Consider the following 14,806-nt stretch of genomic DNA (forward strand, 5'->3'; position numbering starts at 1 on the left):
TTGTATGCTATTTATTGCTTTTCCCTTGCTGCTTTTAATATTTTTTTTATTTGTATTTAATTTTGAAAGGTTAATTAATGTGTCTTGGTGTGTTTCTCCTTTGATTTATCCTGTATGGGACTCTCTGTGCTTCCTGAACATTATTGAATATTTCCTTTCCCATATTAGGGAAGTTTTCAACTATAATCTCTTCAAATATTTTCTCAGTCCCTTCTTTTTCTCTTCTTCTTCTGAGACCCATATAATTCGAATATTGGTATGTTTAATATTGTCCCAGAAGTCTCTGAGACTGTCCTCAGTTATTTTCCTTGTTTTATTCTTTATTCTGCTCTGTGGTAGTTATTTCCACTAATTTATCTACCAGATCTCTTATCCATTCTCCTGACTCAGTTATTCTGCTATTAATTCCTTCTAGAGAATTTTTAATTTCATTTATTGTTCTGTTTGTTTGCTCTTTAGTTCTTCTAGGTCCTTGTTAAACACGTCTTGCATTTTCTCCCTTCTATTTCCAAGATTTGGATAATCTTTACTATCATTACTCTGAATTATTTTTCAGGTAGACTGCCTATTTCCTCTTTATTTGTTTGGTCCGGTGGGTTTTTACCTTGCTCCTTCATCTGCTGTGTATTTCTCTCTCTTCTCACTTTGCTTAACTAACTGTGTTTGGGATCTCCTTTTCACAGGCTGCAGGTTCATAGTTCCCATTGTTTTTGATGTCTACCCCAGTGGATAAGTTTTGTTCAGTGGGTTGTTTAGGCTTCCTGGTGGAGGGCACTAGTGTCTGTGTTCTGATGGATGATGCTAGATCTTGTCTTTCTGGTGAGCAGGACCGTGTTCAGGAGTTTGTTTGGGGGTGACTGTGAACTTATTTTTATTTTAGGCAGCTTTTCTGCTAATAGGTGGTGTTGTGTTCCTGTCTTGCTAGTTGTTTGGCTTGGGGTGTCCAGCACTGGAGCTTGCTGGTCATTGAGTGGAGCTGGGTCTTAACGTTGAGACAGAGATGTCTGGGAGAGCTCTTGCCAATTGATATTACATGGGGCCTGGAGGTCTCTGGTGGTCCAATGTCCTGAACTCTGCTCTCCCACCTCAGAGGCTCAAGTCTGACACCTGGCCGGAACACCAAGACACTGTCAGCCACACAGCTCAGAAGAAAAGGGAGTAAAAGAAAAGAATGAAAGGAAAAATAAAATAAAATAAATTTATTAAATTAATAAATTTTATTAAAATAAAAATGTAATTAAAAAAAAGAAAGAATAGAGCAACCAAACCAAAAAACAAATCCACCAATGATAACAAGCACTAAAAATTATACCAAAAAAAAAACCCTAGGACAAATTTTAAAAACAAACCTATACTGACAAAATCACACAGAGAGCATACACATACACACTCATAAAGAGAGAAAAAGGAAATTATATATATATATATATACATATATATATATGTATATAAAAAAAGGAAGAGAGCAACCAAGTCAATAAACAAATCTACCAATGATAATAAGCTCTAAATACTAAACTAAGATAAAACCAGAAACAAATTAGGTACAGAAAGCAAAGCCCAAGTTTACAGTTGTTTCCAAAATACATGGCCTCAATTTTGGGATGATTCATTGTCTATTCAGGTATTCCACAGATGCAGTGTACATCAAGTTGATTGTGGAGATTTAATCTGCTGTTCCTGAGGCTGCATGGAGAGATTTCTCTTTCTCTTCTTTCTTCACACAGCTCCTGGGGTTCAGCTTTGGATTTGGCCCCACCTCTGCATATAGGTCTCCCTCTGGCATTTTCTGGGAAGTCTGAGGTCTTCTGTCAACATTCAGTAATTGTTCTGTAGGAGTTGTTCCACATGTAGATGGATTTTTGATGTATTTGTGAGGAGGAAGCTGATCTCTACATCTTACTCCTCCACCGTCTTGAAGGTACCCCCTCTCCTGGGATTTTTTCTTAATGTGAAAACCCCTCTGGCAACATGAATAATTTCACACTCTAATGATCTGTTTGCTAACATAGTTAGTACTGTTTTACAATGCAAAAGACTATTTTCTGGGGAATTAGGGGGTACAGATATAGATGATCAAGATAGAGAGAGAAACAGAGATTTCTTTTTGGACAATATCAGAGGAATATATTTGATTGCAAATAATATAAAGATCAACTTAACATTGGCTAAATCAAGTCAGAAAGTAGGCAGTTGCTGACATTAATTCAGTAGCTCAAGTATGTCAAAGTCAAAGCCCATGCAATTCTCTTGACCTAATGGGAACCTCATGTGATGAGAAGGCTATTCTACCTCTAATCCAGCATCCAAATGCTAGGCAAAAAGAAGAGAGTGAAAATGGCACATTAGCTGAGTCTTCCCTGCTGTTAGGAAGTCTTCTCACAGTCCCCACCCAATGACTTCCACTTAGACCTCATATAGCCAGAGCTATATCATGTGGTCATCTCATCTGCAAGGAAACCTGGGAAATGTGGTCTTTTGGTGAACATGTCAGTACCTTTTAGCTGGAGTTCTGTTAATAATGAATAAGAGGGAATGAATATTAAGTAAGCAACTATCATCTCCCCTCCCTATTCAACACACTTAGAAGGTCTGGAATTTTTATGGCAACCATCAGGCAGCTTTAAATCTAGGATTTCAAGAGGCCAGTCATGCATAATCCATCATTAGAGCAAAGGAATTCAAGAAAAAAAGCCCTGGGATCAAATTCTGGCTCTGCCACTAACTCGGTGACCTTGGGCAAGTAACTTATTTACTTCTATTTCTTATCAGTAAAATGAGGGAGTTTAAGTCAATCATTGTGAAGATCCTGAAATTCTATGTTTCCATTTCATAGCCTTACCTGGTGTATAGCCAAGTTACATGATATTGCTCTCCTGTACCCCATTCCTCACACTTTGTTGGAGCAGATAGGGCAGCATTGCTTGGTCTTCTACCAAGGACCTATAAGCAACATTGCTTCAGGAATCATTTGGATTGTTTTGGAAAAATAAAAATAGCTCCTCCTATTCCCCATAAAGATAAGGTTGGAAGACAGTGGTGTTCTAAGATGACATAACTTATCCACTTCAGCAAGGCCCCCGAGCTGTGTGTGACTAGCACACCTGTGCGTAAGGTGAGAGGTGACCCATGGAAGTCAAAGATGAGTTGATCTCTAAGAGGAGCAAGAAAAACAGGAGTAACTTCTGCCACCACCACTGCACATTGACTGCCGGGAAAAGTACTAGAATAGAAGTAGGAAAAAGGAAAAGGAAAGAGAAGAAGGAAGGTGTGAGAAAAACTTAGGGTAACATGTGTAGTCTTGCTCAAATATACAACTTGGGGTAAGGGGTGAATTCATACCACCAAAGAAGAAAACTTCACTTTCCTCCCACAAAAATTCACTTTCCTCCCACTCTTTCCACCCAGGAACCTCATCATCAGGTAGCTAAACTCACTTTCCAGTGATCTGGTAAAAGGAGGTGTGTTCCATTTGTTATATGCAAGAGGAACCAATTACTTACACTCTGCATCAGGGACCTGTTTTACAAGTTACAGCATTGTGAGTGAACCCTGTTCAATCCAGAGAAATTTCATCCTCTACCTATCTCAGCTCTGCCTATGCACACTCTTACTGCATGATTTACTGGTGAGCAGAGACTTTCAGTAGCTGGCTCTCGTTAGCTGACAAATTGGGCTTTGAAATGCATTTATGACTATACACCATCCAAAAAATTTGTTAGATATTTAATAATAGAGAAACTTGGCATCTGTTGGAAATAATTCTCAAAAGAGTGCAACAAATAGAAGAATGACAAGTGCCCCTTTCCAATATAAATTGCGCAAGCTAGAACCAGCTCTACCAAAGAGTCTGAGAGATCTCACAAGTTTCTGAAAAGAGAGATTGCTCAGACTCCTGCAGAGTCATTAAAGAAGGAGAAATAACAGAAACTTCATGTAGTTACAAAGAGCTTCTTCACTCTTTGGGACCTATATTTCACATCTCATAGCAAAGTGAAACTATGGAAGTTTCATAAGAATCCATGTGAGAAAATAAGAAAGGCACAAAGCCTGGGAGTTTTGACTTCCAGTTTTAACTTCATTAAAAATGCTTCTAAATCTCTGAAACATTAGCCAAGTTAAAAGATGAATTATAAATGGGGAAGAAATGTAAGTGATATAACAGATAAAGGCATATTTCTTTTTTTTCTTGATTTTTTGAATTTTATTTATTTTTTTATACAGCAGGTTCTTATTAGTAATCCATTTTGTATATATCAGTGTAAACATGTCAATCCCAATCTCCCAATTCATCACACCACCACCACCACAGCCCACTGCTTTCCACCCTTGGTGTCCATATGTTTCTTCTCTACATGTGTGTCTCAACTTCTGCCCTGAAAACCGGTTCATCTGTACCATTTTTCTAGGTTCCATATACATGCGTTAATATATATTTGTTTTCCCCTTTCTGACTTACTTCACTCTGTATGACAGTCTCTAGGTCCGTCCACGTCTCAACAAATGACTCAATTTCGTTCCTTTTTATAGCTGAGTAATATTCCATTGTATATATGTACCACATCATCTTTATCCATTCATCTGTCGATGGGCATTTAGATTGCTTCCATGACCTGGCTATTGAAAATAGTGCTGCAATTAACATTGGGGTGCATGTGTCTTTTTGAATTATGGTTTTCTCTGGGTTTATGCCCAGTAGTGGAATTGCTGGATCATATGGTAATTCTATTTTTAGTTTTTTAAGGAACATCCATACTGTTCTCCATAGTGGCTGTATCAATTTACATTCCCACCAACATTGCTAGAGTGTTCCCTTTTCTCCACACCCTCTCCAGCGTTTGTTGTTTGTAGATATTCTGATGATGCCCATTCTAACTGGTGTGAGGTGATATCTCATTGTAGTTTTGATTTGCATTTCTCTAATAATTAGTGACGTTGAGCAGCTTTTCATGTGCTTCTTGGCCATCTGTATGTCTTCTTTGGAGAAATGTCTATTTAGGTCTTCTGCCCATTTTTAGATTGGGTTGTTTGTTTTTTAATATTGAGCTGCATGAGTTGTTTATATCTTTGGAGATCAATCCTTTGTCTGTTGATTCATTTGCAAATATTATCTCCCATTCTGAGGGTTGTCTTTTCATTTTGTTTATGGTTTCCTTTGCTGTGCAAAAGATTTGAAGTTTCGTTAGGTCCCATTTGTTTATGTTTTATTTTATTTCCATTACCCTAGGAGGTGGATCAACAAAGATTTTGCTGTGACTTATGTCAAAGAGTGTTCTTCCTATGTTTTTCTCTAACAGTTTTATAGTGTCTGGTCTTACATTTAGGTCTATAATCCTTTCTGAGTTTATTTTTGTGTATGGTGTTAGGGAGTGTTTTAATTTCATTCTTTTACATGTAGCTGTCCAGTTTTCCCAGCACTATTTATTTAAGAGACTTTCTTTTCTCTATTGTACATCCTTGATTCCTTTGTTATAGACTAGTTGACCATAGGTGCATGAGTTTATCTCTGGGCTTTCTATCTTCTTCCATTGATCTATGTTTCCGTTTTTGTGCCAGTACCATATTGTCTTGATGACTGTAGCTTTGTAGTATACTCTGAAGTCAGGGAGTCTACTTCCTCCAGCTCTGCTTTTCTCCCTCAATACTGCTTTGGCTATTTGGGGTCTTTTGTGTCTCCATACAAATTTTAAGATTTTTGTTCTAGTTCTGTAAAACATGCCATCAGTAATTTGATAGGGATTGCATTGAATCTGTAGATTGCTTTGGGTAGTAGAGTAATTTTCACAATATTGATTCTTCCAATCCAAGAACTTGGTATACCTCTCCATCTGTTGGTATCATCTTTAATTTCTTTCATCAGTGTCTTATAGTTTTCTGCATACAGGTCTTTTTTCTCCCTTGGTAGGTTTATTCTTAGGTATTTTATTCTTTTTTTTGCAATGGTAAATAGGAGTGTTTCCTTAATTTCTCTTTCAGATTTTTCCTCATTAGTATATAGGAATGCAAGAGATTTCTGTGCATTAATTTTGTATCTTGCAACTCTACCAATTGCATTGATTAGCTCTAGTAGTTTTCTGGTGGCATCTTTAGAATTCTCTATGTATAGTATCATGTCATCTGCAAATAGTGACAGTTTTTCTTCTTCTTTTCCCATTTGTATTCTTTTTATTTCTTTTTCTTCTCTGATTGCCATGGCCACGACTTCCAAAACTATGTTGAATATTAGTAGTGAGAGTGGACATCCTTCTCTCATTCCTGATCTTAGAGGAAATGCTTTCAGTTTTTCACTGTTGAGAATGATGTTGGCTGTGGGTTTGTCATATATGGCCTTTATTATGTTGAGGTAGGTTCCCTCTATGCCCATTTTCTGGAGAGTTTTTATCATAAGGGGGTGTTGAATTTTGTCAGAAGCCTTTTCTGCATCTATTGAGATGATCACATGGTTTTTAACCTTCAGTTTGTTAATATGCTGTATCACATTGATTGATTTGCATATATTGAAGAATCCTTGCATCATTGGAATAAATCCCACTTGATCATGATGTATGATCCTTTTACTATGCTGTTGGATGCTGTTTGCTAGTATTTTGTTGAGGATTGTTGCATCTATATTCATCAGTGATATTGGTCTGTAATTTTCTTTTTTTGTATTATCTTTGTCTGGTTTTGGTATCAGGGTGATTGTGGTCTCATAAAATGAGTTTGGGAGTGTTCCTTCCTCCACAATTTTTTGGAAGAGTTTGAGAAGGATGAGTGTTAGCTATTCTCTAAATGTTTGATAGAATTCACCTGTGAAGCCATTTGGTCCTGGTCTTTTGTTTGATGGAAGATTTTTAATCGCACTATCAATTTCATTACTTGTGATTGGTCTGTTCATATTTTCTATTTCTTCCTGGTTCAGTCTTGGAAGGTAATACCTTTCTAAGGATTTTCCATTTCTTCCAGGTTGTCCAATTTATTGGCATAGAATTGCGTGTAGTCCTCTCAGGATGCTTTGTATTTCTGCCGTGTCTGTTGTAACTTCTCCTTTTTCATTTCTAATTTTATTGATTTACTTCCTCTCCCCTCTTTTCTTGATGAGTCTGGCTAATGGTTTATCAATTTTGTTTATCTTCTGAGAGAACCAGCTTTTAGTTTTATTCATCTTTTCTCTTTTTTTCTTTGTTTTCTATTTCACTTATTTCTGCTCTGATCTTTATGATTTCTTTGCTTATGCTAACTTTGGGTTTTGTTTTTTCTTCTTTCTCTAGTTCCTTTAGGTGTAAGGTTAGATTGTTTGAGATTTTTCTTGTTTCTTGATTTAGGCTTGTTTAGCTATAAACTTCTCTCTTAGAAGTGCTTTTGCTGCATCCCATAGGTTTTGGATTGTGGTGTTTTCATTGTCATTTGTCTCTAGGTATCTTTTGATTTCTTCAGTGATCTCTTGGTTACTTAGTAATGTATTGTTTAGCCTCCATGTGTTTCTGTTTTTTTACGTTTTTTTTTCCCCGTTATTCCTTTCTAATCTCATAATGTTGTGGTCAGAAAAGATGATTGGTATTGTTTCAATTTTCTTAAATTTACTAAGGCTTGATTTGTGACCCAGTATGTGATCTATCCTGGAGAATGTTTCATGTGCACTTGAGAAGAAAGTGTAATATGCTCTTTTTGGATGGAATGTCCTATAAATATCTATTAAATCTAGTCTGTCGTGTCATTTAAAGCTTGTGTTTCCTTATTAATTTTGTTTGGATGATCTGTCAATTGGTGTAAGTGAGGTGTTAAAGTCCCCCATATTATTGTGTTACTGTTAGTAGTTGCCTTATATATTGAGGTGCTCCTTTGTTGGGTGCATATATATTTATAATTGTTATATCTTTTTTTTGGATTGATCCCTTGATCATTATGTAGTGTCCTTCCTTGTCTCTTGTAACATTCTTTATTTTAAAGTCTATTTTATCTGATATGAGTATTGCTAGTCCAGCTTTCTTTTGATTTCCATTTTCATGGAATATCATTTTCCATCCCATAACTTTCAGTCTGTATGTGTCCCTAGGTCTGAAGTGGGTCTTTTGTAGACAGCATATATATGGGTCTTGTTTTTGTATCCATTCAGAAAGCCTGTGTCTTTTGGTTGGAGCATTTACTCCATTGATGTTTAAGGTAATTATCGATATGTATGTTCCTATGACCATTTTCTTAATTGTTATGGGTTTGTTTTTGTAGGTCCTTTTCGTCTCTTGTATTTCCCACTTAGAGAAGTTCCTTTAGCATTTGTTGTAGAGCTGATTTGGTGGTGCTGAATTCTCTTAGCTTTTCACTTGTTTGTTAAGCTTTTGATTTCTCCATCGAATCCGAAAGAGATACTTGCCGGTAGCTTAATCTCTGTTGTACGTTCTTCTCTTTCATCACTTTAAGTATATCATGCCACTCCCTTCTGACTTGTAGATCTTCTGCTGAGAAATCAGCTGTTAACCTTATGGGAGTTCCCTTGTCTGTTATTTGTCATTTTTCACTTGCTGCTTTCAATAATTTTTCTTTGTCTTTAATTTTTGCCAGTTTGATTACTATGTGTCTCGATGTGTTTTTCCTTGAGTTTATCCTGTATGGGACTCTCTGCACATTCTGGACTTTGGTGGCTATTTCCTTTCCCATGTTAGGGAAATTTTTGTCTATAATCTATTCAAATATTTTCCTGGGTCCTTTCTCTCTCTCTTCTCCTTCTGGCACCCCTATAATGCAAATGCTATTGCATTTAATGTTGTCCCAGAGGTCTCTTAGGCTGTCCTCATTTCTTTTCATTCTTTTTTCTTTATTCTCTTCTGCAGCAGTGAATTCCACCATTCTGTTTTCCAGGTACTAATCCGTTCTTCTGCCTCAGTTATTCTGCTATTGATTCCTTCTAGTGCAGTTTTCATTTCAGTTACTGTATCGTTCATCTCTGTTTGTTTGTTGTTTAATTCTTCTAGGTCTTTGTTAAAGATTTCTTGCATCTTCTTGATCTTTGCCTCCATTCTTTTTCTGAGGTCCTGGATCATCTTCACTATCATTATTCTGAATTCTTTTTCTGTAAGGTTGCCTATCTCCACTTCATTTCATAGTTTTTCTGGGGCTTTCTCTTGTTCCTTCATCTGGTACATAGCCCTCTGCCTTTCATCTTGTCTATCTTTCTGTGATTGTGGTTTTTGTTCCACAGGCTGCAGGATTGTAGTTCTTCTTGTTTTTGCTGTCTGCCCTGTGGTGGATGAGGCTATCTCAGAGGCTTGTGCAAGTTTCCTGATAAGAGGGACTTGTGGTGGGTAGAGATGGCTGTTGCTCTGTTGGGCAGAGTTTAGTAAATCTTTAATCTGCTTGACTTTTGATGGTTGGGGCTGGGTTCCCTGCCATTTGGTTATTTGGCCTGAGGCGACCCCACACTGGAACCTACCAGGGCCCTTTTTGAACTAATGGCTGACTGTGGGAGGGCTCATGCCAAGGAGCACTTCCCAGAACTTCTGCTGCCAGTTTCCTTGTCCTCACGGTGAGCCACAGCCACCCACTGCCTCTGCAGCAGACCCTTCAACACTAGCAGGTAAGTCTGGTTCAGTCTCCTATGGGGTCACTGCTCCTTCCCCTGGGTCCTGATGTACACACTACTTTGTGTGTGTCCCCCAAGAGTGGAGTCTCTGTTTCCCCCAGTCCTGTCAGAGTCCTGCAATCAAATGCTAGTAGCCTTCAATGTCTGAGTCTGTAGGATTTTCTCCTCCCATTGCCAGACCCCCAGGTTGGGAAGCCTGGTGTGGGGCTCAGAACCTTCACTCCAGTGGGTGGACTCCTGTGGCATAAGTGTTCTCCAGTTTGTGAGTCACCCACCCAGCAGTTATGGGATTTGATTTTATTGTGATTGCTCAACTCCTACCGTCTCATTTTGGATTCTTTTTGTCTTTGGATGTGGGGTATCTATTTTGGTGAGTTCCAGTGTCTTCCTGTTGATAATTGTTCAGTAGTGAGTTGTGATTCTGGTGTTCTCGCAGGAAGGATTGACAGCATGTCCTTCTACTCCACCATCTTGAACCAATCTCAATGTATATATCTTTTTTTTTTTTTTTTTTGCTGTACACAGGCCTCTCACTGTTGTGCCCTCTCCCATTGTGGAGCAGAGATCTGGATGTGCAGGCTCAGCAGCCATGGCTCACGGGCCCAGCCACTCCATGGCATGTGGGATCTTGCCAGACCGAGGCATGAACCAGTGTCCCCTGCATCAGCAGGCAATTCTCAACCACTGCACCACCAGGGAAGCCCAATGTATATTTCTTTAATATGTAACCAGAGCTGACAAAAATCAATAAGAAAAATACCAACAATCTAGGATAAAAAAATAGCAAAAAATAAGAACATGACTCTTCAATGACCAAGTAATACAAGTGGATGACAAACATATGAAAACGCTCAAATGTGAGGACCTAGCAGGGCTGGGAGGAACAAAAACACAGACACTTGCCCTCCATAAGCCTAACTTTGCCCTCCAGGATTGTTTTGATATGTAAAGCCATTTTGTAGAAAAATACCACCCTACACTTCCAAATCACATATTGAAAACATGAGCTAGAAATGGAACAAGGAAGATAATTGCCTATTTAGTGTGATTTCAGAGTTATTAAGAAGGCTCAGTAAAGTGTTTCCCATGTTGCCCACCAATGTGTGAACTTCAACCTGTTCGTGTGACTTATACATTTCCCTGTTGAAAGCAAAAGAGGTGAGGTAAATAGCCCCTGAACCTTCTAGCTATTCTTTAGTATGAGAATCTATAATAACAAGGTTAGAGTGGAGCTTCAAGATGACAGAACAGTAAGAGGCAGAGAGCACCTTCCTCCCCACAAATACATGAGAAATACATCTACATGTTGAACAACCTCTACAGAACACCTACTGAACCCTGGCAGAAGACCTCAGACCTCCCAAAAGGCAAGAAACTCCCCAAGTACCTGGGTAGGGAAAAAGAAAAAACAGAGACAAAAGAATAGGGATGGGACCTGCACAAGTGGGAGGGAGCTGTGAAAGAGGAAAGGTTTCCACACACTAGAAAGCCCCTTCATGGGCAGAGACTGCAGGTGGCAGAGGGGGGAAGCTTCAGAGCCATGGAGGAGAGCAAAACAACAGAGGTGTGGAGGGCAAAGCGGAGAGATTCCCACACAGAGAATTGGTGCCGACCGGCACTCACCAGCCCGAGAGGCTTGTCTGCTCACACACTGGGGCACGTGGGGCCTGGAAGCAGAGGCTCGGGCTTCGGAGTTCTGATCCCAGGGAGAGGACTGGTGTTGGCTGCATGAACACAGCCTGAAGGAGGCCAGTGCATCACAGCTAGCCGGGAGGGAGTCCGGAAAAGTCTGGAGCTGCCGAAGAGACAAAAGATTTTTTTTTGCCTGTTTCTTGGTGCGCAAGGGAAGGGGATTAAGAGTGCCGCTTAAAGGAGTACCAGAGATGGGCACAAGCCATGGCTATCAGCATGGACCCCAGAGATGGGTATGAGATGCTAAGGCTGTTGCTGCAGCCACAGAGAAACCTGTGTGCAAGCACTGGTCACTATGCACACCATCTCTCCTGGGAGCATGTACAGCGCTCCACTGCCAGTGTCCCATGATCCAGGGACAATTTCCCTGGGAGAACACATGATGTGCCTCAGGCTCATGCAATGTCATCTTGGCCTCTGTGGCCGCAGGCTAGACCCACATCTGTACCCCTTCCTTCCCACAGCCTGAGTGAGCCAGAGTCCCCAAATCAGTGACTCCTATAACCCTGTGCTGTCTAAATGAAGAACAGATGCCCTCAGCAGACCTACCTGCAGAGGCGGGTCCAAAGCCAAAGCTAAACCTGGGAGCTGTGCAAACAAAGAAGAGAAAGGGAAATTTCTCCCAGCATCTTCAGGAGCAGCAGATTAAATCTCCACAATCATCTTGATATACCCTGCATCTGTGGAATACCTGAACAGACAACAAATCATCCCAAAATGAGGAGGTGGACATTGGGAGCAACGATATATATATATATTTCCCCCTTTTTCTCTTTTTGTGAGTGGATATGTGTATGTTTCTGTGTGTGATTTTGTCTGTATAGCTTTGCTTTTACCATTTGTCCTAGGGTTCTGTCTGTCCTTTTCTATCTTTTTTTTATTACTTAAAATATTTTGTTCTTAATAATTTTTTTTATTTTAATGAATTTATTTTATTTTCTCTTCTTTATTTCTTTCTTCTTTTCTTCCTTTTATTCTGAGCTGTGTGGAGGACAGGCTCCCGGTGTTCCAGTCAGGCCTCTGGGCTGTGCCACTGAGGTGGGAGAGCCAAGTTCAGGACACTGATCCAGAAGACACATACTAGCTCCACATAATATCAAAAGGTGAAAATATCCCAGAGATCTCCATCTCAATGCCAAGACCCAGGTCCAATGAACGAACAGCAAGCTACAGTGCAGGATACCCTATGCCAAAAACTAGCAAGAGAGGAATACAACACGATCCATTAGCACAGAGGCTGCCTAAAATCATAATAAGGCCACAGACACCCCAAAACATACCATGAGCCATGGATTGGCCCACCAGAAATACAAGATCCAGCCTCATCCACCAGAACACAGGCACTAGTCCCCTCCAATAGGAAGCCTACACAACTCATTGAAACAATCTTAGCCACTGGGAACAGACACCAGAAACAATGGAAACTACGATCCTGCAGCCTGCAAAAAGGAGACCCCAAACACAGTGTTAAGCAAAATGAGAAGACAGGAAACACACAGCAGATGAAGGAACAAGGGAAAAACCCCACCAGACCAAACAAATGAAGAGGAAATAGGCAGTCTCCATGAAAAATAATTCTGAATAATGATAGTAGAGATGATCCAAAATCTTGGAAATAAAATGGAGAAAATACAAGAAACGTTTAACAAGGATCTAGAAGAACTAAGGAGCAAACAAATAATGCTGAAAAACACAATAAATTATATTAAAAATTCTCCAGAAGTGATCACTAGCATAATAACTGAGGCAGAAGAAGGGATAAATGACCTGGAAGATAAAATATTGGAAACAACTACTACAGAGCAGAATAAAGAAGAAAGAATGAAAAGAATTGAGGACACGCTCAAAGACCTATGGGGCAACATTAAACACAACAACATTCGAATGATACGGGTCCCAGAGAAGAGAAAAAGAAAGGGATTGAGAAAATATTTGAAGAGATTATAGTTGAAAATTTCCTGAATATGAGAAAGGCAATAGTTAATCAAGTCCAGGAATCACAGACAGTGCCATACAGGATAAATCCAAGGATAAACATGCCAAGACACATATTAATCAACCTATCAAAATTTAAATACAAAGAACAAATATTAAAGCAGCAAGGGAAAAACAACAAATAACACCTAAGGGAATCCCCATAAGGTTAACAGCTGATCTTTCAGCAGAAACTCTGTAGGCCAGAAGGGAGTGGCAGGACACATTTAAAGTGATGAAGGAGAGAAATCTACAAACAAGATTACTCTACCCAGCAAGTATCTCATTCAGATTTGACAGAGAAATTAAAAGCTTTACAGATGAGCAAAAGTTAAGAGAATTCAGCTCCACTAAACCAGCTTTACAACAAATGCTAAAGGAACTTCTCTAGGCAGGAAACACAAGAGAAGGAAAACACCTACAATAATAAACCCAAAACAATTCAGAAAATGGTAATAGGAACACACATATCAATAATTACCTTAAATGTAAATGGATTAAATGCTCCAACCAAAAGACACAGACTGGCTGAATGGATACAAAAACAGGACCCATATATATGCTGTGTACAAGAGACCCACTTCAGATCTAGGGACACATACAGACTGAAAGAAAGGGGATGGAAAAAGATATTCCATGCAAATGGAAAACAAAAGAAAGCTGGAGTAGCAATCCTCATATCAGACAAAATAGACTTTAAAACAAAGACTATTACGAGAGACAAAGAAGGACCCTACATAATGATCAAGAGATCAATCCAAAAAGAAGGTATAACAATTGTAAATATTTATGCACCCAACATAGGAGCACCTCAATACATAAGGCAAATACTAACAGTCATAAAAGGGGAAATTGACAGTATAACAATCATAGGAGGAGACTTTAACACACCACTTTCACCAATGGACAGATCATCCAAAATGAAAATAAATAAGGAAACACAAGCTTTAAATATTACATTAAACAAGATGGACTTAATTGATATTTATAGGACATTCCATCCTAAAACAACAGAATACACTTTGTTATCAAGTGCTCATGGAACATTCATGGATAGATCATAACATGGGTCACAAATCAAGCCTTGGTAAATTTAAGAAAATTGAAATTGTATCAAGTATCTTTTCTGGCAACAATACTATGAGACTGGATATCATTTACAGGAAAAAATCTGTAAGAACTACAAACACATGGAAGCTAAACAACATACTACTTAATAACCAAGAGATCATTGAAGAAATCAAAGAGGAAATCAAAAAATACCGAGAAACAAATGACTATGAAAACACAACGACCCATAATGTATCAGATGCAGCAAAGGCAGTCCTAAGAGGGAAGTTTATAGCAATACAACTTAACTTAAGAAACAAGAAATATCTCAAATGAACAACCTAATCTTACACCTAAAGCAATTAGAGAACGAAGAAAAAAAATAACCCAAAGTTAGCAGAAAGAAAGAAATCATTAAGATCAGATAAGAAATAAATGAAAAAGAAAAGAAGGAAACGATAGCAAAGATCAATAACACTAGAAGCTGGTTCGTTGAGAAGATAAACCAAATTGATAAACCATTAGCCAGACTTA

This window comes from Delphinus delphis, chromosome 19, assembly GCF_949987515.2.
Source record: "Delphinus delphis chromosome 19, mDelDel1.2, whole genome shotgun sequence".
In the NCBI taxonomy this organism is placed as follows: Eukaryota; Metazoa; Chordata; class Mammalia; order Artiodactyla; family Delphinidae; genus Delphinus; species Delphinus delphis.